Here is a 26259-nt window from a genome sequence, read left to right on the forward strand (position 1 = left end):
ACTGCTTTTATTTTCCTAATGACATCATCCATTTGAAAACAGATGGTTCAGTTAACATGAGTATTTCCAGTGCACTTACATTTCTTTGCCATGAAAGAAAAGTTTTAGGTCTTATATAAGTTTTTATGCAAGGATTTTATTCAGCTGAGCCACTTGAGATCAAACTGGATTGTATGCAACTGACAAATGAACTAAATGAGCTGGACACTCCTGACTTAAGGCCTTTATAACCACAGTCACATCAGAAAGGAACGTTTTTGCTTGTTCTAGTTTTCCAAATGTCAAGTTTTGTTTAATGCTTGAGCACTGGGAAACAGTTTTGGGTGCAATATTAATTATTTCTTGCCACTTTTTAAATGAAAACATGCAGTTCTCTCAGTCATGTATGTGCTCACATTGTTGTCTCAGCCTCCGAGCTCGAGTCTTCACAGGTGTTCGTGTTAACGTGTGTTCACGCTCCAGCTGCATCGACACACACCGAGGTCACCCATAAACCACTTTGCACTCCTTCAATCTGTCTTGCTGTCTCACTCTTTCTCCCAGACGAATTCACTGACATTTTGATTCCTTGTTTCTTAATTGTGCTGCTCTTTCCCGTCTTTCACACATTTACCTCTCGTCTCCTCCTCACCCACTCCGATCATTAACACCTCATTCCCTTAAGCCCCCCAGCTCTGTTACACCCCAGCATCCTCCTCCTACCTCCCTCTTCCTCTCTTTCGATCATTAGCTGTCTCTTTTCCCCACACGCATCTATCATTTTTTCATCGCCCTCCTGTCTATCCAATTTTCTTTGCTTCCCTTGCTATCACTACTATCTCACCCTTTGCCCCATTAGCCCTCCCTTTTACATCAACCTCCTCCTTCTAGCTCATCCTCTTCTACCACCTCTGATCCCACATCTTCCCGTTACAGTCCCGTGTTTGAATCACTGCCATGTTCACCTGCCTCTTCAATATGGCTAATGTAACTTGTGTGAAACGGGCTTAGACTTAGAGAAGGATCAACCGGCGCAATGCTGCCCAGATGAGCGTACACAGAAGACTGCGTTATGAAAAAGATTAATCAAATAAAAGGAGGGTTTTCAGTTTTCTCATCTCACATACATACTCCCACTGCAGCTGCATAGCAGGGAGCCCCCTGGCACTGTATATCTCATTGGATACGCAGGTAATAAGACGGAATGGTTAGCAGTGAATACTTCAAAAGGCCTGTGCATCAAGTAGAGCAGGGCGGGCCAAAATATGGGGGGGGGCTTGCGGAAGTTAAACCAGTGCACAGGAAGAAAAAGGAGGGATCAAACGCAGCCCTGTTCCTAATAAGGAAAGAGAGAGAAGAGTGCAGCTTTAATAGTGTTGTATTATGGCTCCAATCAGTCCCTGTGATCGAGCAGCAGCTAGCCGTTTCAATTAAAGGTCGGTGCATTAAAACTAAAACCGGCTTTAGAGATATTAGATTTGGTTTAATAGCTTCTTTACTAAAAGGTCCTTCACAGCGATCAGGAGCAGACTCAGGTTTTCCTAAAAAAATCCCCTGTGATGAATTATGAGCCGCTCACAGCTCGTGGAACTAAAGTGAAATCATTTGATAAAATAACTGATACTAACAGACATCACACCAGAGAAAGAGGAAAGCTGTGACCAATTAAAAATCCAGACTTAAAGACATCTTTAGCTGAACTGTCCTCAGTGTCATCAGTGCAGCTCCATGAATGTCAAGGGGCCAATCAGCTAATTGAAGAGGCTTCGCCTGACTGCCCAATTATTCCGTCTACTTCTGTAATTATTCAGATTAGGAAACCGCTTCAGTCTCAAGTGAGCTTAACAGGTGCAAATAAACCCCCTTAAGTCTCTACATGTTGCCGTGTTGATGTTTCAGCCAACTTCATTTTTCACTGCTGTTATTCAGCAGTGCACAAAAGTTAGGTTTTCGCCCTTTTATAAACACTCCGTTGGGGTTTTGCAGAGTCACTGATCAATACTCAGAAATTACTTCTTCTTGCTTCCAACACCTCAATTTGCAAACCCCCCACATTTTCACTTTGTAAAAAGGAAAAAGAAGAGAGAGGTAATACAGCTGGATAAAACCTCAGTGACAATAGCGGAATCAGAGAAGAAAAGCAGAGCAGAGCAATCTAGGGGGAAAAATACAGGATTTAAAGATCGTAGACAACAGTGACTTCAATAAGAAATATGTTGCTGATCTGCTGCTCACACTCTGCTAACAGCTGCCACATACCAAACATTATTTTTTTTGTTATTCTGTGTATACCGTGTGTATTCTTCTTGTAAGCAAACTCTCTCTCTCGTATTTACATTTTCGGCGCCCTTTTTTAAGCATCAATTCCTTAAAATGAAATAATCATGTTTATAAATGCCCCATCAGGACAATACATGCTGCACACTTCCGATCTGAGGCCCCTTCCAGCAGGATGACATTATGTGTACGTGTCCAATCATGAATCTTATGTCTGATCTGTCACCAGAGTGGCTACAGGAAGGCGCTGACTTATTTGCTATGACTGAAATTGCAATCCACATAACTCATCATTGAAAGCTACACAAGCAGCCGGTTAGGTTAGCCTAGCATAAAAGCTGAAAACAAACAGCAGAAAGAAAACTAAATCTGCCTACCAGCAAAAACGGCTCTAAAGCTCCGTGATTAACATGTTACATCATGTTTGCTTAATCTGCTTAAAAACCAAAGTGTCGGAACAACAATTTATTTTAACTGCAGGGTTCTGTGCCACACTTTTTCTTGGCTTTGCACAGTTACTTCCTGGAGACTCCAGGAAACATTACAGTATCCTTAAAAAACAACTAATTTTTGACATTTTTATTTGGCTTGAAAGGAGAAGAAAAGCATGAGAACCTACACAGACACATGTTAATGAATGAGCTTTAAACATCTGCCTGTTTCCAGCTCCGGATTTACCAATGAGATAGGAGAGCGGTATCAAGCTCGTTGATAAAAATGCAAAAAAATAAATAAATGTGTTTCTCAAGAAGTATTTCTATATGTTTGGTAATTAAAGAAGACAGAAAATCAGAAATTAAAGAATTATGTATTTCTATATAAGCTGTAGGACATGTGAATACAAACATACAGTCCACTTTTGACCTTCATCCATTGATCACATTCAGTTTGAACTAAACAGTGGAAACTACACTGAAGTGCCATAGTGTCAAAGGGGAAAAAAGCCATCTGAGATATACAGTTTTTCAAAATACACAGTGACTAAACTGGCTAAGTTTCAAAAGTAACAGGAAAGTTGTCAGCAAAATTTTCCTGCATTTGTTTTTTTCACACACACAAGTTTGAATGCGAGTCTCGTCAAGGAGCAGAGAGGTGTTTGCGTGCTAAAGAAAAAGCCCTTTGTGAGTGCTCAGCAAGTCAGGGATGCTCTCCGGGATGCAGGGGAACACGCTGCTTTGTCAACAACCAACAGAATAGTTCATGAGCAGAAGCTCTGAGGATGCAACACAAGATGAAAACCTCTGGTAAGCCTCAGAAAATGAAAGGCCAGGTTACAGTACACATAAACATACCCCCCACCCCACCTCCACCCCGAAAAAAGAAGAAAGAGCTGGATAGAGTTCAGCAGTGAAGCTCTGTGGGATGATAAACTACAATTCAACCTGAAAGTGAAGGAGAGAGGAAAGTAAAACGAAGCAAAGCAACAGCTAATGACCCGAAACATCACCTCCGATTGACTTGACTAGTCAAGTTGATCACTTGATCTCAGTCCAGCCGAGACTCAGCCCACAAACTTACAGACATAACTAAAGGGAGAAAGACCCCACGACAAGAAGGAGCTACAGTGAATGTCTGACTGAGAGGGCATCAAAGACTTCAGGCAGTCATTATCGCCAGCTGGGTTTTCATAAATGTTTAAATAAATAATTGTTTTCATGTGAATCTCTCTAATTACTTTGACCTCTACAATCTAAGGAAACGATATCAGAACATCTGCACTTCTGTTGCATGCTGTAGTATTCAAATAAAGTCTGTGACTTTTGTGGTGCTTGTTACTTTATTTCAAGTTATTGAGATCCTAAAGAAGAAATGTATATTCACATAATTTCTGCCTGGGCTGTGATTGGGTGCGCTGAATGATTTGATCATTTGTACTGTAAGTTATGGAATTTAAAGGCAAATTAAAAACAATCTCTTATTAAACTTTGGCAAAGACAGTCTGAGCAGACATTAGCTTCACAGAGAATCCTGACAGGGGCCGATAACTCATAACATCAGTTAATGGTGTCTCCAATTAGAAATCTTGTCATGAGGACATCTTCCTGATAAACACTGGTCAGTGCAAGATTGCTGAGAAACGGCATGCACCGGCATGTATCAAAGCCTCACTGTGGCGGGTGTGCACCGCATGCCTTAATTGGTTTCCCGGGCACGGAAAAAAACAGATCTATAATTAAAACCGGTGATCTCCAGCTGCTGCTTTGTCAGTTAGCCAAATGGGAGTCTAAGCAACGTGACAGATGGTATACTAGTGCAATGTTGTTGCTTTTTATTCTTAAAAAAAAGTTAATGTACTTGTATGTTTCATTTAGAAAAACAGAAACTGGATTAATAACAAATCAAAATGAGAATTTCCTGCTGTACTGTTTCATATCAAATGTGACGTCTGCTGAAAGACTGTCCTGCTTCCTTTTGTTTTTGAGGGGTGGGCTAAAGGATATATACTTGGGGAGCCCTTCTATATGTCACAAACTAGACAGAATGCAGATATAATATGCTGTCAGAAACATATGACATATCTGATCTGAACATGTGTTGCATGTTTTGTTTTGTTCTTCATGGTTCACGATTCGCAAGCTGCTTTCACGTGTGTGTTTTCGCCTGTGTGTAATTGTAGTGTGTGGACCGGGTGTGAGCTCTGCAATTTTCCACCAGGACAATTTTGGCACATATCTCAGTTCAGCCCTGCAGTGAAAAGTTGAATATTTGTTGAATAACAAACAACGTTAAGAAATACCCTGATAGACTCTAGCTTGTTTTATAAGTATCGGTCAGTCACTGCTAATCAAATACACTTGATTAATTGATTATCAGAAAGTGTGAACAGCTGTATAAAAGCCGTAGTTCTAGCAGTTTGTTGGTGTCTATCATTCAGCTTGGGTTTGCAAATTTGCATCAAAACTGCAAGACTTCTGCAATAAGTCTGGCTATAATTCACAGAACCACATTTGGAGAAACCCAAACACAACGTGTGAGCAAACACAGATGAGCAAACACAGAAGCACGGTGGTGGAATTATGATGATTATGATGATTTGAGCTTGTTTTGCTGCCACAGGAGCGGGGCACCTTCCACTCATTGACTCGACCGTGAAATTTTCCGTATAGGAAAGTATTCCAAAGTCAAACGTGAGGCTGTCTGACAGCTAAAGTTTGGCTAAAACAAGGCTATGTGAGAGGACAAGCTTCTACTTCTTCTTCTACTCTCAGCTGCATCCTTTACAGTTGCCACAGCAGCCTCCATCATACCTTATCCCGTTGTCACATGAACCTTCTTCATGTTCTTCTTCGTCACTACATCCATGGACCTCCTGCCTGGTAGCTCCATAATCAACATCCCAGTGTATCCACTATCCCTCCTCTGCATGTGTCCATAGCTCAGCCTTGCCTCACTTATTTTCTCACCAATATAAAAGGGCCGTGATCCCAGCAAGTCTACAACAGAATGTCTAGAAAAGAAAAGAACCACTGCTGCAATGAGAAAGTGGAGACGTCAGCACGACTGAAAAGCTATAGCAGAACCTGAAACGAATGCCTGGAAACCTCAAAGTGAAACAACATTTTAAGGAAGAGTCGGTCAAATTCCACCACATAACTGTGCAAGACTGATGAAGTCATACAGAACAAAAATTAATTCAAGTCAATGAGAAAAAACTATTCTTGCTGCACTACACCAGGTGGAATAGGCATGTGAAAATAAATCATATTCAAGCACATTATATAAAAGTAATTACTCGTTCACTGTAGCCCTCACTCCCTTTATAACAACTTCTCCTAAAATTGATCAAAAAGTCAACCAGCAAGCTTTCAAATTAATATTTGTGTACTGTTACAGGTGAGTTCAGTTTTAGACGGTAGGAAGAACAAAACAAGCAATTAATGGATGTCACTGGCTGTAATGTAATGTTCTTCCATTTCAGAGTTTAGAAATTCATTCAAAAAGTCCTTTAATGAATAAATAAATAAAAGATGTAGGGTTGTAGTGCTGACTGCAGTTTTTTTTTCCTTAAGCGGGAGCAGAGCTGTATCAGATGAAACATTTTGTAAAGAACATTTATATTCATATTATAAAAATGGAGAAAATAAGCCCACTGGTGGATTCTCATGTTCTGGCACTTGCTACACGCATCATGTTTTTATAGACATGCCCCATATCCCTGTGGAAAGATGCATATTTCATAAGGGTTTGGACTCCATGTTTATCTTGCCACTATTTAACAAAACTGCCTTAAAGGCTGTGGTATCACTTCATATCCTATTGTGTGACCACAAGATGTTTGCTTCAAAGAGTCAGACAGAGCATGTAGTGAGAATGGATTTACTTTATTCTTATTTTTTTTAAAAAGGAAGAAACAGAGGGACCGGCCTTTGATCAGTATAAGACGCTGGGGATTTACGCTACAAAAAAGACTGGACAGAGGCGCCTCTTGAAAATACTCAGAAGAACCTTCCTTTGTGAGACTGACTGGACGTCGTCTCCTTAGAGAGGCAATTTCTCTGTCTGACCAGAGCATATTATTGTGTCTTTTCTCTTTTCACCAGGACAGACTAGAGCGTGGTGAAGATGAAGGTAACGATAAGCCAAATACTCCGGCAAGACACTTGAATACTAAGGCATCAGTATGTGTCAGGTGCTGAAACGCCTGGCCGAACTCGTTGGCGTGTTCCCATCATGGCGCGAAGAGACAGATGGCACAAACCTGATAAATGTGTCAACAATATTAAGCAGTATTTAATGTGATCAAACTTATTCCAGACCATGCAAAAATTATGGGGAAAAGAGGGGGTCAGAAAAGGGCTACGTATTCTCTTTTTCCATTTTGTGTTTTATTATAGCCAGAGGAAAACAAACACATCACCGTGTGAGAGGCGATTTTTACAATCAAGCAGCTAAGGCTTTGGGAGAAAAAAATAATAAGATGGAAAAAAAATAATGCTGGAAAAAGCGTAATACAGACTGTTGCCAAATTTCTGTTATTATACTTCAGCTTGCATCATTACACAGTTGTGCAGCGGTTAGCATTGTTGCCTCACAGCATGAAGTCCCATTGGGGCCTTTCAGTGTGAAGTTTGTATGTTCACCTCGTCTGTGCGGCTTCTCTCTGAGTACTCTCGCTCGCTTCCTAGTCCAAAGATAAGCATTAAGTTATGTTAACCGGTGATTCTGAATAGGTCACAGGCGTGAAGAACAGGTGTACCCTGCCTCTTGCTTAGTGACAGCTGGGAATGTCTAACCATACATATGTTCTTTGTCTCTTGATTAATTTACTATTGTACAACAGAGTGTTTAAGTATTACATTTAATCAAACATCAGTAAGCCTAGAAGGATTATGCTTGGCTGTACCAGGGGTGGAAACAAAGGGTGGCCACAGGTGCCCACAACACCACTATATGCTAAACAAGTTGATTAGGGGACTACGAACACAAGTATAGAAACAAACTCAGATCCAATAACCAGGTGACAACAGGGTGTTCCATTGGTTAGTACTGTTGTTTCACACTAAGAAGGTCCTGGGTTCCACACGCTTCTTATGTGGAGTTGGCAGGTTCTCCCCATGTCTATGTAGGTTCTGTCACGGCGAGTGGGATGAGCCGTGTGAGGGATTAAATGAGGATCCAAGTGCAGGCACTCGCTGAGATGCAAAGGTGGTTTATTGTAGAACAGAGCACGAGGTGGAAAAGGCAAAACGGAACAAAACTAATCTATACTGAGAAACTAAACTACTGAACAGCAAACATGAACATGAAGGAGGATGAATGGAGGCATAGGAAGGTGGACGGCAGGGTAAACACACAGTAGATTCACAGTTGATAGACGGGAGGTTAACAGACGGACCAGCGACTAGTACATGAGAATACACACAGAAGAACACAGGAAGATTACACACAGGTGGGGAACACAGCTGGAAGTAATTGACGAGACAAGGGAGGCAAAACTGAATACACTCACATGAGACACGGACCTTCACAATAAAACAGGAAACAAGAAACAGCTACACAAAGACAGACTAGACACAGAACTAAACCTACACTAAACATGAGACACAAACCTAACCTTGTCCCTTAACAAGAATAAACAGAAACATAGAATTCTAATAATAATCAGCAAAGCACAAGAATCAGAGTACAATCCAAAATTAAACCAAAACATAAGAACTAAAAATGCTGGATCATAATGACCCAGAACCGTGACAGGTTCTCTCCAGGTACTCCGACTTCATCTGGTAGTTCAAAGACACACGTTGAGTGAGGTTAGATTAACTGGTGATTCTAAATTGGCCCTAGGTGTGAATGGTTGTCTGTTAGCACAGCAGCACATTGCCCTATTATAATGGATACGCTCCGACCCTGCACTGGATAAGCAGATAAAAATGAATGGTTAACTGCTATTACTAGCAGAGCAATTTTGGAGAACCAGTTCTCTATGGCTGCTTCTGTATTGTTTTCACGTGCCGACATGCATTTTAACCACCAAAATGCCTATTAAAATTAAACTTATCTTACAGTAATCTTACAGCATTAGCTTATCAACTGGTGACAAGTTCAGTCTTTTGGAAGGGGCTTGGCATAGATCCACAACTGCTCCACATCAAAAGGTGCCAGTCAATTTGGTTTGGGCATCTGACCAGGATTCCTCCTGTACACCTCCTAGGTGAGGTGTTCCAGGCATATCCCATGCGGAGAGTCCCCTGGGAGGAGATTACATCTCTCAGCCAGTTTGGGAAAACCTTGTAGTTCCACTAGAACGGCTGGAGGTGGTGTCTGGGGAGAGGAAGTTCTGGGAATCTCTGCTTAATTTGCTGAACTATTAGCAAACAATAATTATAGACAAAATCACAGATTCTTTTTTAGTTAGTTGAGTGGTGCCTTAAAAAACAAAGGCTAATGGATGCTTGTCCTCCCAGTGTACTTCCACATGGCAGTCCCATGTACTAGAGTGAATGATGAAAAAAAAAAAAAAAAAACACTATTTCCCCTAGAGATACGTGACAAAGAAAAAATACACAACTTCAGGCTCTGTGCCAGTAAGTAGTGGTCTTAGTCTAGCCACCCTAATAAAAATTTGCCTGGCTCCACAACTGAGCACATAGGTCTAATCAACATACATCTTTCTGCCTCCACAAGCCTGAGATTGTTGGCTTCACTTCCACCTGACACTGACACAAGCCACATTTATCAGACTCAAATATGCACTTGAGCAAGTAAACAGAATTTCATGTGTAAAATTAGCTAAGGTCCCCTTTAGGTTTACCAGTTTTTCCAGCAGTCAACAGTGCATTATGTTCTGGGAAGAGAGCACACTTTTTAATAAATCTGGGAGGTATGGTCTTTTATGTTCATCTAAAGAAGAAAAAAAAACGTGTCCAGTCCCTCATCATCACACTACCAAGGCAAGATAGATATAAATTTCATGCTCACCAGGGGAATCAACTGCAATATCATGCTCTGTAAATTATCAAGGTTTTTAATTTCATGTATTTTTAGTTAATTTTCCACATTCGGGTCATTAAAGCATCATCAAGGTGCTTTATGAAGCAGCCTGTCTGGGCTCTTACCACGACGTTTTTTTTTTTCTTATCCCCTCACCACCTGCTGTTTTACCACCTGTTCCTGCAACCTCCACGTCTCCCCTGCTACCTCCCTCATCCTTCACATATCCCCAATCAAAACTGGCCCCACCCCCATCCTCTTTTACCCTCCTCCTCCCCCACCAGCTCGTCTGGCTCTGCACCACTCCACCTGCATTCAGCACAGGTCCCAAGGTGTACTTGCATCTTCCAGTGTTTCTTTCCTTCTTTATTTATTTTTATCTTCCACACTGCTACTGCAGAACCTCGCTTACACGTACAAGGGCAGTAAAGACAAACCCTCACCCCCATTTTCTCCATCTGTCTTTCCCTAGATTTCTAACTCTCTGTGGCAGTTAGCTTTCTTTCCCTTTCTCTCCATTCCCCCCCCCAACTCCACAAGTACCATCTGGTCCCCTTATTGTCCATACCCATTTTACTTCTGTTTGGCTTTAATGCCGATTTTTACTCTCTCCGTGTCCCTTGCATTCCCCCTGCCCAGCGGCATCCTTATGCAGCACTGCAGCAAAACTCTCCCACCCATCTCTATTTCTGATGCCGATAAAAAGATGGAATATTTTTCAAAAGGCTCTGCTTCTATAGCCACATGAATGAGCAAGAGTTCATCTTCACATTCTCTCACTGCTGTTAATGGGTCCGACCGAAAAAAAACAAACAAAAAAAACCCATTTGAGTGTAGTATTACAGAGTGTTTGTATGTGAAAGGAGTTCTCATAGGGCAAGACAAGGAGAGCAGCTGTGGATAGAGTCACTGGAGTTGCTTTTTACGAGATGTATCTAACAATATGTGGCTAACAAGTAATTTCTGGCTCGATGATAAACGGCTTGCTGAAACACGTAAAGACTGAGCAAAGGTTGAACGCTTAGTGAATATTCAGTGCACTGCTATTGAAGAATAAACAATGGAAGCAGTAAGTCGCTGAAATACTGAAAAACTACTTGACTGCAAAAAAAAGAAAAATCCTAAGTTAAGGCATACTGTGACAAGCTATTTTTTAAGTCCCTCAAGAGCTCATTTGAACTAGTTTTATTTTGAAAGGGCATTATTTCACTATAATGAACTGCGACAAATTTAAAAAAGGCTACTCATTACATGTGGCCATGTCAAGTGAATGCAAATGGAAACGTCTCACCTTTTCTCTGCATTCTGACTGTGGTTTCGAAAGAGCTCGACAGCTCTTAAGCCGGCGCTGAAAGCAATAACAACCTTAACCTCGTCAGCTTAATCTAATTAAACTTATTCACACTTTTGGCGTTGGTAAAACTTGCATCATAAGCTCTCCTGACATGAAAGACGTACGTGTGTGACTACCCATGGCATGACAGATTGCTGTGCCATGCACTCCCTTCAAAAGGTGATTGTAAGGTGTGAGAGTGTGCTTAGGAAAAAAGCACGTTTTTGATTTGATAGGGATTTTCACTGGTGGTGGTGAAGTTGATGTGGGTGTGTATGTTGTACTGCTGCCAAACTTACGAGGAAGGAGTTGGTTTGCCGACTTTACACTGACTCATTCCTCACACCGCCTCTTCGTGCCTATGACACTATGTCTTATGCTATTTTCTACTGTGAAGGTGATTTCTTTGGTCTCTGTAAGTGGATTCAGAGGTTTGTGTAGGACTCTTCCTCTACGGGCACTTCAAATTTAAACTTTCACACCATCCCCCTGCAGTCTGTGGTTTGGTGTAAGAAACAAAGGCATGGATGTTTTTGCACAGACCAGTGCAGTACTCGCCAGCAGGCAAACAATAGCATCCTGAAAAATAAGGTCAACGTGGTCAGGCTGAAAGTTAGGGGCGTGGCTGCTTTGACTGACAGTGTCGATACAGGCGTCTGTAACCCACGGCTATCTGTGAGGCCTGACCTCTGCTAATTCAATGAAATGGACTCCTTGACTGTGTGGACTGTGATTAACAGACAGGTCAAGATTAACCATCTCTACTCACAGAGAGCAGTGCACTGTCAAAGTGATAAGGACGCCTTCACTGTGCTTTACTTTCCCTGTCTTAAACTTACTGTGCTCAGTAAATTTACTAGACCACCTGTCATTAAAAAAAAAAAAGCACAAATACTTTAGAAATCTGTCTAAAAGTCTTAAAAAAAACTACAGAATTTACTTTTTCATTTCTGAATTTGAGGTGGTACATTGGACGTCTCAGAGAAGTCGTAAATGAATCAAGTGTAACATCTAAGCAGCACGCTGAAACCGATTTTTCTGTTCGGCGGAGCAAGTAAATAACTGTAATTTGGCTTCTTAATAAAAAATAATAATGTGTCTTACTGTTTTATAAAAATGGAGAAAGAAATATTAAGTTTGAAAATTCATGGATAACAACAACAATTATATTTTGGCACTCTAGGTTTTAGAAAAAATATCTTTTTTTTTTTTTTTTTTTTTCAAAAAAAAAAAAAAAAAAAAAAAGAAATCTTAAATGTGAAAATAAGTTGGCAGCATTAAACCTTATTCTGTATCTGATTTATATGGTTGTGAAATATAATTAGTAATACTAGAGTTTTTCAATTGTGTGTTTGTGGACACGATCATCACAGTGTTCTTGGTCATTTTACTTACCGTATTTTCAATTTCCATTGTCTGTTGTCAGCTAGGTTTCAGATGATTCTTGAGTCTGGGCTTTCTTTTTGAGATGCAGTAAAGCCTTTCAAAGACCCTCAGAACAACCTTTAACCACTGTTTTTTACTTTTGTTTGTTACCATAGTTCTTGGAGGTTACTGACTTAAGCCCTGGTATTGGATTCCTATAAGTTCTTGAAAAGGTGACAGCAGATAAATTGCAGCATTAAGGCTCACTAATATAATCCTCAAAACTGGAAAGTCAACTTTAGAATGGCAGCAGGGTGCTTCTGTGCTGTCTTATAGGATCTGATACAGAGGGTTGTAGTGCCACTGGTGGAGCCGCCTTGGCATTGTCTGATCTTACATGTATGCTATCTGATATGTATCTGAACATATAAGAAAAGGAATACATTTTTATTTGTTCATCAAAACAAAGCAAGATAAACCTCATTCTAAAATTAGGGTACCAATGAGCGACAGTTATTTTATTGCAGGTTTAGGCTGAGCATGAATATGAGCAGATTTAGCATTTATATTAATTTCAGTATTTGAAACTGAGCTGTGTCACCCTGCATTCAGAATTTATGTATGGCTCAGGGTTTACCTAAGCCTCTAGTTCTTATTGACTCTAAACTTGGAATGATGGCTGAGCCTTTCAAAATATGCTTAAAAATGTAATATAAGAAACACTGGACATAAGTTATTATTCAGAAAGTTTCATGAATGTGAACAACACACATGAATTTCAATACTTGTCTGCTATGCTGAGGCTTGACCCAGGGCCACAATAGTCTATAGTAACAAAAATCTGTCCGGTACATTTTTATTATTATTTTCAGGTCAAAGTGACTTGCAGGTCACATTAAAAATTCACGTCACGATGCTGTTTGAAATGTTTATTTACATCAAACTCACACAATTTTCATATTGATGTCATTTTATGACAGCAGTGTCATTGTAATGTAAATATCCTGTCAGTTCATATATTTTCTCATATTAGTTTTATTCTGGGGTCTTCTACAAACACCTACTATACAAGCCAAAGATCCTTGCATCTAAAAATCTGTTAAGACACAAGTAAGTTGTTTCATCACCTTCAGACTAATAGCAACTAATCTAATAACAATCAGTGCTGTGCAGAGATAAAAACTGTATATAGTTTTCACAGTTATATTTCAGTATTTTATTTCATTACTGCTATACCCTTGAAATCAAAATAGACACATGTTGGTAACTTTTATTTAAGCAATTTTTGCAGGCCTAAGGCTTTATTGTTACTTTAACTTTAGATGATGTTTGTTTTGAATTTGTGAATCAAATAAGGAAGGCATCACTAGCATAATTTAAAAAACAACAAAGGTTTCATTCATGACAGTTCAAGAAAAAAAAAGAAAAAAAAATCTTTTTTTTTTTGCTTTCACAGAGGGTGCACAGAAGGGTTTGCTGTCGGAATTGTGGGATAAGGAGCCAAATGAAGACTCGGGAGGGAGGAAGAGTAAACAAAACTGCACCTTTACTGGTGGAAAGCCCATAACAAAGCCACAGTTAAAATCCGAAAGGAACAACAAACACAATCCAGGCAGAACTCTCATACAAGGGTAGCAGTATGACAAAGCGAAGACAGCGCTCTTTATGCACACATGACACACCAATCAGGGGACTGAGGCACGGATGGGAGGAAACCAGACACAGGCGTACACAAAACACCCAATCATAGGGGAGGAGCTAAAACTGAACACAACATGCAAAAGACAACTAATCAGCAAAGTAAAACAGGAAGTAAGTAACAATGACTAAACAAGGACACACAAGGACTTTAGCACTGGGGAGAATGAGACAGGAAACAGTGAGGGAACACACACAAGCTGTGCTAAAATATGAGCAAACTGAAAGACTCTTCCCAATAATATCAATAACCCAAACTCACACAGCATGACATTTCCAACCTAAGCAAATGTGCTTGTGCGTGCTCCTTCAAAAACCCGCATCGTTCGACGTGAGGGTCACGCTGTGATGTATGTTGAGTGGTTGAGAAGTGGACAATAACAGGAAGTGAGTGATACAAGACTTCACCAGAAATGGAAAAAACACAAATAATAATAACAGCATGAGACACTAGGGTTTCACTTTTCACCTTTCACATGATATGATTTCGGTCTTATCAATGGCTGCCAACAACCAACAACAGCACAAGCAAGAGTCGCCCTCAGACTGGTTGTTTGTCACACTGCCACCTTGTGGATGTAAACAGATGACAGTAACAACATATACAAAGCTATGCATGCGTACGACCGCCACAGAACCATGTTTTCCCCTTTCGAGGTGTCACTTTGGAAGTTTTGGGGATATTTTTTTTTACAAACCAAACAATCAATGATTCAAGAATCACCAAATCAGTTTTAAAAAGAATCATAAAAATAAGGATGACATATAACCACAAAAGCTGTTGTTTAATTCTACACGTGTGTGACTAATATTAATACAACAGACAAAATATTCATAAGCAGACAATACTTACCTTTATACCTGCAACACTTGACTTTGGTTATTATACAAGAACATTTTTGATTGATTAACACGATATTAAATCTTGGATTTAAAAAAATCTTTTAACAAAAAGAATAAATAACAAAAATTAAAGTTGTATTTTTGTGTACTAGGATGCCCCTGGTTACACAGTAACCCGAGAGTCTAAGTAAGGCCTGAGTCCCTGTCCACACCACCACAAACCTTTAAAGATGTTTTGTTGGATACTTCTCTGATCTTTAAAAAGCTAATCAGCAGAGTTTTGAAGGGCAGCTTTTATCGGCACCATAGCCAAACGCCATAGCAATTTCCTGGGAATAGGTTTTCCAATTCAGCCGTTCCTAGAACTATTTCCAAATGTAGCTGCTGGACTCAGTGAAATGCAGAATCGATTTCAAAATCAGTCTTTCTGTAATCTGTCTCAAAGTCACCCGGGTCATCTCCTAAGCAGCTCCTGTCAGTCCCCCATTCTCTTCTTAAAACCAAAGGCAAACAAGCTGCAGACCCACATATTCTACTGTCTCCTGTCTGAAGTGACCCACGGTTTGTTTTCTTTCTGCAACTTTTATCCATTATTTTCCTTTTAGACATTCGCGTTTTTATTTTACCCCTTTTCAAATAACAATTTGTATTAATTACATGTATTTCTGGACCGCCTACTTGGGTTTTTAATCCATCTGCTACAACTGGGAAGCACTTTGGGTCTACTTCAGTTGCTTTTAAATGTGCTATACAAACAGATGTGACTTTAGATATTGGATGTGGGCTGATCTTAAAAAAATATATATTTGGTTTCAAATGAAACTCTCCAAGACTCCACTCCTTTGGTTGAGCCATCACAGTGATGTTAACTGTGTAATTTCATTAAAGTTATATCATACTGACACATTTGGAACAGCAACTTTTATTACATAATTAATCCTGTGCAAATCATAATTATACACTTGAGAGGTTTATTCCTTCTCGAAACAAAACTGTCCATATTTCCACACTAACAACAACGCACAGCCACATCGCGGTGCACTTCCTTTCTGTTTAGTCAGGGAGGCAGATGCATGGAGAAGTATAATTGATTTGTTTATTTGATTTTTTAATTATGCACAATGATTCTAATGATTAATAATGGTTTTAATTTAGAGGATTCTGTTATCCCAGCCGCAGTTTCCCCTATAAGACGAAAGATAAGCTGTTAGAGAGGGAGGTGAGAGGGCTGATGAGAGGTGAGGATGAAAGAGATGACTGAAGCGCGGTGGGAGGATGGGGACAGGCGGCATTACAGGTGGGATTGTGAGCGATAGAGGAATGACAGAAAGGTAATTCCTATCCATCAGTTCTTTCTTTCCTCTTCCTTTTTTTTCCCCAGCTGATTTTTTTCCCAAACCCACATCTCCTTCTCCACTTTCTCTCTCTCTTTGCCACCTCCTTTCTCCGGCTGTCCTCCACAGCGCTGTATTTTGGGATCCAGGCCTCGTCTTTCTAAGGTTATTTTTTGTGAACTTTGCAGAGAAACTCCTGCTGATGGTCGCTGGACTTCTCGGTTGCTAAACAGAGCTAGTCCTTCTGCTGTTGTTGTTTTTTTCTTTCTCTCTCTCAGCGGTATGCCCAGCGTTATGCATTCCTGCTGGTACAATACTGCGGACGACAACAATATCAGGCACCGAGTTTAAAGCAGAGCAGGTCAAATGTTGTGCTACTTCTGAAGCTGGAACTACACAAAGACAAACAGATTCCTTGCTTTGTTAGGCGACGTCTCTATTCAAGTCTATTAAAAGTTGTGCCAGCGCCTCGAACTCTCGAGAATAACATAGTTAATCAATCACCGAATAAAGAAGTCAGTTAATTTCAAGCAGCGAAGCTTTGGGCTGACTCAGACAAGATAATCTCCTAATACACCAAACACTAGTGTTATTTGTTGGAAAAAGTGCATAAAGAATAATTACATTTGTTACATTTAATGGACTGGCAGAGCCTCACAGGACTCACTCGTACAACTTCAACAAAGTACAGGATCAGCCGGATGTGGTATGTAAATGTGGCACCAGCAAATTGAATTTCTGGATTTTTGAAGCAACTTTCTGGGAAACTGAAAGAAAAGAAAATCATTTTCTTCTTTTATTCTCTTAAGCCTGTCTCTGTCAATTTTAATGAATTTTTAAAGTTTTTTCCATGTGAAGCCCATTGTGTTTTCCTCATGCGTGAAATGTGGTATATAAAGGTTTGACTTGGCTCGCCCTATCTTACGCATACAAAGCCTCACAACCAGAAATATTTCCCGACAGTATGGCGAGCACAGCTTGGCTTCTCCTCAGAGGTAATAGAGACCATGGAGAATATCACTAGAAAGGCACTTTTGCACAGGGAGAGAGCGCGACTACCAAGTGCGTGGGAATATCACAGCCACATATCAGACAGAAAATCTGCTTCTATTCAAATTGACATTACTTATCTACCATTGCTTGTTCTTTGGCACAAATGACTTGTAACTGTAGATTTGTACCCACCCCTTCCATCCCCTCTTGATCTCTTTTGATTTTTTGCATGAAAGTGTCTCACTGCGACTACAGCACATCCTTAGAAATAATCGGAGGGGGAAAAACAGCAAAAGGAACGTGTTAGTATTGTTCTTCAAGCACCAAAGGATCCCCAGGTGTTGCGGGACACCCCGAGAGCTATCGATAATTAACGCCGTCTTTTGTTTTCTTTTTTTGCGTCACGTATCAAGAAGTTTTGCTCGACACCTTTTAGCATCTCCTCAGCTGCCGCAGAAAGATCCGCTCAGCTCTGATTAGTGTCACCTGGCTGTTTATGCATTCCACTTGGGACTCTGCGGCACCTTAAACTAAAGCTCCTTCATGACACCGCGCTGTCAATTAGGTGTATCGAGCTGCCTCTTTTCTTTTTTTTTCCTCCCTACGTCAGCAGAGTCGGTGGGGTGTTAGAGCTCACTGCCTCCATCTGGTCTCCATCTGTAATGAGACAGACCAACGGGGATCTCTCGCTCATGCGAAGGTTAACAGCCCGCTGCTGTATACTAACACACAAAATCTCTCCATATGTGCAGTCCTAGATACAGTACATCCTTGTTTTACATGACGGAGTCTCCATCTCCCCGCCTGCTTTGCAGCGGAACTTCTCCACCTTTCACTTGTGCCTCGTGCGACTACACACAGGCGAGTAAAACAAACCAGGAATCGGTGGGATTATACTGATGGACGAGCACTTGATTCTGAGTAAATCTCATTTAAACGGATGATTATTCAAATCAGTGTATTCTCCAACTTCCCAGTGGGCTTAAATTCCAAGTCTGCCATCTTAATCCTTTAATGCTAACCTAAAAAAAAAAAAAAAAAAAAAGATATATATATATAGAGAGAGAGAAATGACCCACCTTTAACAGTGTAAGGCTAACCTTTCACAGCTCTGCAGATACATGCTGTTTTCACCCTGTGCTGCACATTGCTTTGACACATCCCAACTTCAAGTGTCCTTTATGAATATTTTAAAATTTCATGACTCAGATCTGTCAGCTGTAATTGCTCAGCGTATATTAATTTTGACACAGTTGCAGCGACCGCTGGGATTACAAGACGCACACATTTTTGAACCTGCTGGCTAGTGCATGGGCTGTTTCGTTTATAAACGGAGTATTACATCATTATTATTGTTATTGCATTTAATTTTTCAAATATGTCCACCCAACTGTTTGAAGAGATGTTCTTTATTGACATCAGAAGGTCATCGGTGTGATGAGCAGCTTCACTGCAGTCATGCCAGACTGATGCAGTGGATGAAATATTCACTGTCGGAAAACTGAGCGCACTGTAAGTACTTCCACTCAGTCTCAGGGCTAATCTGGAGATGTGCTGGAGGGAAAGGAGAGCTCTTCTTCATGAATTAAGTGCCACTGATACTGAATTCCGATTTAAATGGATTACTCAGTAAAAACATATGCATAGGAAGTGACCATACAGGGTGGCGTACTAAGCGATTATCTAATGGCAGGAAGCTTATTTAGCAAGGTGCGTTCAGCGGCTGCATGGTTACATCGCACAGACACTTGCTAATCACTCCGAAGCAACGTGCCGTATAAATAAAACCTTAATATTTCACCACAGATGAGCTGTACAGTTAACCACACAACAAGCCATATTAGATGTTAGATATTTGCTTTAAATCACTTCAAAAAGCTCCAACACCACAAACACAGTCAAATGGTCAATTCACTGACTCAAAATACCGGAGGTGACAGTCTAGCAGAAAGCTAGGAGCCTGGTTGGAAATCATTTCCCACTCAGCTGCGTCATAAAACAAAACATTCCGCCTGTAAAGTTGTTAACAAAGCTGAAATTGCCTTCCGAGACCGAACAAAAAAGGAAAACTGTGCATTTCAGCACAAATATGGAGAAAAATTTATGGAGAAAGCCTCGAGTGGCCACTGAGGAACTGCACTTTTTGGCCCTTCTCTTCTGGCTTTGTTTTTCACCCTCAGGGGTTCCTGCTTAGTGGAAACAGCTAGCCTGAAGCTGAATCCATAGTTCTGCTTTTGTGTCAGTTTGCGTAGGTATTCGGCTATGCAGAGTGAATGATTTTGGGTATACAACCTACACAAACGTGCTTGAGCTCAGGGGTGACGCTATGTGTAGACTCAATGCTGCATAGTTGAAATATGAGCTTGAATAGGGAAAAGGAGCAACAGTGGCGTTCACCACGAAGAATGAGAAACGTGAAAAATAAATAATCAAAGATCAACAAGGCAACAGCAAAAGTACAGGCAGTTTTTCTGTTTTTTATTTTTAACACTCGGTTTTGCCTTCAAACCTGAACTGGATAAGCCCCCAAAAAAGGATGGAATCACTTCACTACAGAGAAACTCTTTGTTTTCTATGACTTTGGGTTTCTCTGCAGCAGGTGCTAAAGGGCTAAAGGATCAACAACAACACAAGCAAGAGCAGCCCACAGACTGCCTGTTCCAGATATTTTCATCACTGCCCTCTGCCCCCCTATTGACAGCACAGAGCTCCAGCATGTAGACCATGACCTGCAAAGATCTGTGTAGGCTCTAAACAGGATCAATGCACAGCCATGCCGGACCTTGAATCTGACTAGAAGTACTTTTACCTTTCAGTGATTAACATGCCCAATAGTTAATTTATTGAGGAAGAGATTTATTTGTTTACCTTGGGCCAAGCCAAGTTCATTGCTTATCTCTGCTGCAAACCAAGTTTTCCATTTGGAAGCTGCCATAGGTCTTGTCAGAACCAGTTTTGCACTGATGAAAGATGTGGGAGTTCTCCTTTCATATAAATTCAGAACAACTTGCATACTCACATCTTTCTTATTCGCAGTTGTTGCCATTTTTCTGTCATTCTTAATTCTACTTACTAACTCTGATTGGTAGAGTCGTTCTCTAACTACCAGAAACAACCTGCAAAAAGACGTGCATGGAAATTCAGAGGTCTGAAAGCATGCTGACCATGATACTAACACACAAACTGTTGCTGTGTATTTTTATGTTTACATGTCTCTGAAGAACACAGAACTATAAATTCATATTTCAATCAAGAGGAATGATCACAGAGACAAAGTGTGTTTATCATTACAGGAATCTTAGAACAACATTTTAGTCCATTTCTATAACCGCAGGAAGTGGCCATGTATTTTGGTAAGAACAGTAAGTATGGATTATGATTTGTGCAAAGTTGGCAGCCTACAAAGGGCACAATTCATGTTTTCTATCAAAACATTTTTCAACTTTGTTCAGCCACTGAAAAGCATCAGCAAAACAATAATGCATTGTTTGAGTGTGCAGGGAAGCATGCAGGAGAAGCTCACCTTCATGAAGACAGAGTTTAGCTTTTTAGTCGGGTTCATTCACTGAACTGAATCCAGGTTACTCGTTGGTTTGGATTTTTTATTTTGTTTACTCTGGGCTTCCCTCGATGCCTTGACAGTTTTTAAGCAACTTTAAACATCACAGATTGAAAAGCCATAAAGCCTAGTATAGCCCTGCTCAATCACACGAGACAGAGAGAAGCAACATCGTCTAGAATTTCATTCACTGATTTCATTTTTTATTTGCTTTTTGCACATAAGGATGTGGAGGAAAGGCTTTGCACATTAAAGTAATGCAAACGAATATTTTTTTTTCTGCCACTATTACAACTTAAAGAGGTGGAAGGATAAACATGCCTGATTTATTACAGCTTTTAATCTAGAATTCCATCATCCCTAATCATTGCAAAGTGTGCCATTCCTTTCATTACATAAGAAAATGAAACTATGCATAAATATCGCTGCTATGAATGAAGTCATGACTTCAAACTGAAAAATTCATGTGACGGTTGCTTTTTATAACCATGGAGACATGAAGAAAATTGGATTTTAAAAAGCTAAAGAATGCCTCAAGTAGGTCAGTGTTATGGCAATGCCAAAATCTAGTGTCTAAAAAAGCTGAAAACTGGAATCAAAGAGGTTTGAGTATTAAACTGGCAGCGGTGATAAAGCCGGAGCAGCTGTGCAGAGGCACCACCTAAGCCTCTTTCTGAGTCAATAAAAACCCCGGAGGGCTTTTATTAAAGGGTATCTTTGAAGGAAAATCTGTCACAACATAAATTTACTGTAGTCAGGTTATATTTGACTGAGACTGTGCAACACTAACTACGCACCACAATGCTACCTACACTACTAAAAAGAAAGATGTGTCAGACGTGATAAAACTTGATTTTGGGTAAACACAAACACATAATTACAGTCCAAAAGTCTTGAGTAAGCCCTCATTTCTTTTGCTTCCAAGGAGTCAAACTTTCCTGTAATACTTTCTTGCTCAAAACATGGTGAACTGGCACAGGCAGGACTTTTACTTTCCATAAAGAACAACTCCTCATACTTTCCCACAGTGTCACACCTTATTTTCCAGCTCTCGTTGATTGACAGATGATCGCTGCTCAAACTCTTTTATGCCTACTGTCTTAAAAACTACAGTGTGATTTCAGTGCTTAAAACTTGAGCTTATATAAAATAATCTCCAAAAGTCTTGAACTAACGCTCATTCTTTGTGTTTTGTATCAGAGTTGCCAGGCTTGTAAATTTTTAGTGGTCTTTATAAATAGTTTTTTAGGTTTTCTGCAGTTTAGTCAAAGTTTTTCTTCGGCTGCTTTGTCACTCATTTTGAGTCCTTGTACTTGACCATTTTCAGAGAAATATCTTTTGTTAAACCACTTAACACTGACCTATGAATCATTCAAGCAGAGAGAAGTCAACTAACTCAAGGGATGACTCAGTGTTGTGTCTACACATAACAGACAATTTAAATTAGGACTTTTTTTGGTGTCTTTGTATTATAGTTCTGTTCTCCTGTTCGATAGGTTTTATGGTTCATTATAGGTTATGATGAGTTTTGGGTTGCAGCTGGATACTCTTCTGTTTGTTCTTTTCTCCTAGTGCCTCTGAGTTTCATTATCTCTATTTCTGGTTCACAGTTTCTTGTTTATATAGTTCCCCATTGTTTCCAGACTGTGTTCCTTATTAGGTTGGGCCAGTGGTTCCCAAACTTTTTTTTGCTAGGCCCCCCTTTGTTTTACAAGAAAAATGTTCACACCTCAAACATTTAGCAAACAATTAAGCAATTTGTGCCTTTTTTCACGTCACGCTGTGCGCACGTTTTTGTTTATGTGAGATGAATTGCAGAATGGCAGATAGAGACAAAATACTGTTAATCTGACTATCTGCAGGTTTTACACGCTTACATACACACACACACACACAGTTACTGTCCCTCTATTTAGAAAGAGAGATTATTCAAGAATGTAACTGAAAATCACTTTTAATTGTTGTTTGTATTGTTTTATGTGTCTTGTTTTGTGTATTTAAATTCCTTGCACAGTAATCAAGTGGAGCACCCACAATTTAGTTCTACTTGCACACTGACAATAAAGGGCTAGTCTGTTCTACTTCAGCCAGTAGTTTTGAGGATCTTATCAAAACTGGTGTAATAGTAGAAGAAAAGTGCCACAAGATTTTTATCAACCATGAAATGCCAGCTAGAAAGCACTTAATTGGCAATGGGTTGATTTTTTCAGTATGACAGCGATTCCAAACACGCAGTGGAACACCATCAGTCATGGATTGGCCTCCCCAGAGCCCAGATATCAACATTATTGAAGCGGTGTGGGACAGAGAACAGGACAAAAAAGGCAGCCAACACCCAAAGAAGAGCTTTGAATGTCCTTCAAGAAGCCTGGAGAACTTTTCCTGAAGACTTAAAGAAATGACAAGAAAGCTTTGCTCAAAGAGCTCAGACTGAAGAATAAAGATTAAACCAATTATTGACATTCACATTGCTAAAACTGTACAATCCCTGCTGTTGCTTTAAATACTATATTTCTGTGTATGTTTGCATGTTTCAATAAATCACTGCATCTATTTCCCATTTTTCCTCACAAAATCTAAAGAAACGAGGGGTGACTCAAGACCTTTGCACAGTACTGTAGGACTTCATCTTTGAACACAATGACATATAGAAAAGGAAAGAATGGAGAGATTCCCTACTTCTCTCCCTATTTCAAAAAGTTTCCACACAATTAAATGACTTTTCTGCCTGTGAGCTGTGTGCACAAACATGCCATACTCAGCAAATGCAAACTGCAGACCTATTATCTGAACTGCTCATGCTGCGCACGTCCCCTCCGGTCCAGCTGCAAATCGATGGACTGTGTGGCAGCAGAGCCTGGGCGGGGCGGACAGATCTCAAATCAGTAGAAAGGCCATTTCTATTGATCTGGCTAAATCACTGGAGACAGATGCAACCCATTCAGAACTCTGGCAATCTATGGATCCTCCGTTGGGCTCTGACCTACATTACGATGACAAGTAAACACAACTTCAGAGGACACATCTTCCGTCTCTTCCTTCTGCCTCTTCTCTTCCTATCCCTCCTCTGTCCCAGGCTCACCCGCTACTGCTGCTGCTGCTGATGCCGTGGATTCCCCCCACCCCTCCCTCCCACCCCTGCAGCATGGAAAAGACACGTTTGTGCTAACAAGATTAATTAAAAAGTGGCTGTAAATGAGTCTTATTTTGGTATTTTGCAGCTGTGGGATGTATTTTTCCCCCCTAGCTCTGTGGTGGTTTCCGCTCAAGACGATTAGCTGTTGTGAATTGTTGCATATTTTTCCGAGATGCCCATTTTTGCATTTTTATGGTGGAGTCATTGCTCCTACATTTAGGGGATAATCAGCATTTGTCCTGGAGCACAGAAATCCGCTTCTCTCTTTTTGTATAGATTTGTTTGACATTTTGTCTGCGAAGAAGAGATACCCAGGCTGCTCCCCACCCACACAGACGTTGACGTACGAGGTCAGAGCGCCGAGCTCGTTTTCACACACTTACAGTAATGGGAATTAAAACAAGAGTAACTGACTGTAGCCCTGAGTAAGTGAAGAGTCACTGGATTCCAATTTCAAATGGGATGTGATAGCAACTGTTGGCTTCATTTGCACTAAAGTATGTGACATATACTAGGTAAGCACACATACACACACACAGATCTTGTGTTTTCTTTTTATGCAGTGCTTAGAAAAAGACTTGTTTCCATGACAATCTGGAAGCTGATGCACCTTTTAATGGCATGAAAGCATGTAATGAGAATTCATCCTAATGGCTTTGTTACACATTTCTGCTCTATGAGAAAGAACTAAGAGACTAAAAGATAAAAAGTTGTAATAATACATAGTAATAACAGTTATAACATTACAGGCTAAATTACTCATATCTCTGTATGTGGAATGAAGAGCATAATTAGGACCTAATTTGTGTTTTTCACCCTCATTTTCTATTCTCTTTCTATTACCAGAGCAACGTCTGAGCTGACAGATCTGCAAGAGGATGCTGTCTCATGTAAACAGAGGTGATAAAACTCTCAAATACAGACTCTAAGTCAGTTGCTTGGGGAAATAAAATCCGAGAGAAACTAAGAAAAAACAAAAACAGGAGACTTTTGAGTTCAAATAAAACAGAACAAACTGAGAAATTGGGGAAACTTACCTTCAAAGATCAGTAAGTTACAAAAAAAGCATGAATAAAAATTTGGCCTGAGAGTGACACATGAGCTACAATAGTGCAGTTTGATGTATGTGCCCCGCTGTCCTCCTGTTTCAAAGCTCTACCAGCCTACTGAGCGGGATGCCACTTATCCCACCAATAGTTACTGTTATCATCTGTACCTCTTACAACCATGCTCACCTCCTTCATCTGTGACAGACCAGCAGGTCTGGCCTCTATCATTACAGCTATTCTCACAAACCCATTTCAGATTTGTCTTCTTGACCTCTTCCAATTCCCTTTTGGAACAATTTGGTTTTTGATACCAACATAGGCGCAAAATCCTGACGGCTCTGCTTGTTCTGCCATGACTCTATTGTCTGAGCGTAAGCACAGCCACGGTCACTTAAAAAAGTGAGTGTGTCCCACTTCAGTGCAAACCAAAGAAAAACAGGAAAGAATAGCATGTCTCAGCAACAGAAAAATATGTTATCTGCAACTGAGCATGAATGCCCGCTGATCGACACCATCATCAAACAGACACAAAATCTTTTACATGTTTGAGCAGCCACGTCAGAGCAAGTTTTCATTTCACGTCTCTCTCTCTCACCCATTTTAACAGCCACAGTAACAAAAAGCACCCGGGCCTCTTCCAGCACAGTTTGGTTCTCCTCCACCTCCCGCTGCTCTCGGACCTGCACAGATGATTGTCAGTTTCTGCCCACCACAAGGGAGCCGTGTGATAACAAGCTGAGAATAAAACAGAGCAAAGAGGTCTGCCTTCAATCTTTGGCAGTGTCGTATTCATTTGACCTGAAAATATTCCTCTGAGAAACTGTGCTGGGTTACACACCACAAGGCCTGCTCTTCAGCTTTTTTAACAATCCTGATTTCAGTAAGCAAGGCCAGACACCAGCAGAGGCGGTCTGACAATATTTTGTCATATTTTGGGACAAAAAAAAAATGTTTTCGGTACCAAAAAAAACCCAACAGTCAAGACGTCCAGTCTGCAGGAAAGGTTTGAAAAGTTTCTCCTGATTTTTTTTTTGTGTTTGGAAACACAGAGAACTGTCACTTAAATGTCTACAGTCGCTGCTCTTTAAGGACAAAACTAACATCCAGAGAAACATTTTCACCTTGCAATTCACTCAGGTCACTTTAATACAACAAAAAATCACCTTGGAAAAGGTGATTTTTCTCAAGGAAGCCACTTTCGTTCCTAATTAAAATCAAATATGTTGCAACAAGGGGTCACCACTTCTTTGACTGGGTAGATT

The 26259-nt window shown here is 40.3% G+C and overlaps 1 protein-coding gene and 1 long non-coding RNA gene across 4 annotated transcripts in view; both read right to left on the reverse strand.

Moving 5' to 3' along the window:
• The window catches only part of tspan4a (tetraspanin 4a), a 162799-nt gene that overhangs the window by 84756 nt on the left and 51784 nt on the right, over positions 1-26259 (reverse strand). The window lies entirely within an intron of this gene.
• On the reverse strand, positions 13300-15812 carry LOC145430926 (uncharacterized). The gene is made up of 2 exons (XR_013911264.1): positions 14553-15812; positions 13300-14426 (listed from the first exon to the last, which is right to left on the reverse strand). It is a non-coding gene; the product is annotated as an uncharacterized LOC145430926 (long non-coding RNA).

This window comes from Astatotilapia calliptera, chromosome 1 (genome assembly GCF_964374335.1).
Source record: "Astatotilapia calliptera chromosome 1, fAstCal68.1, whole genome shotgun sequence".
NCBI lineage: Eukaryota > Metazoa > Chordata > Actinopteri > Cichliformes > Cichlidae > Astatotilapia > Astatotilapia calliptera.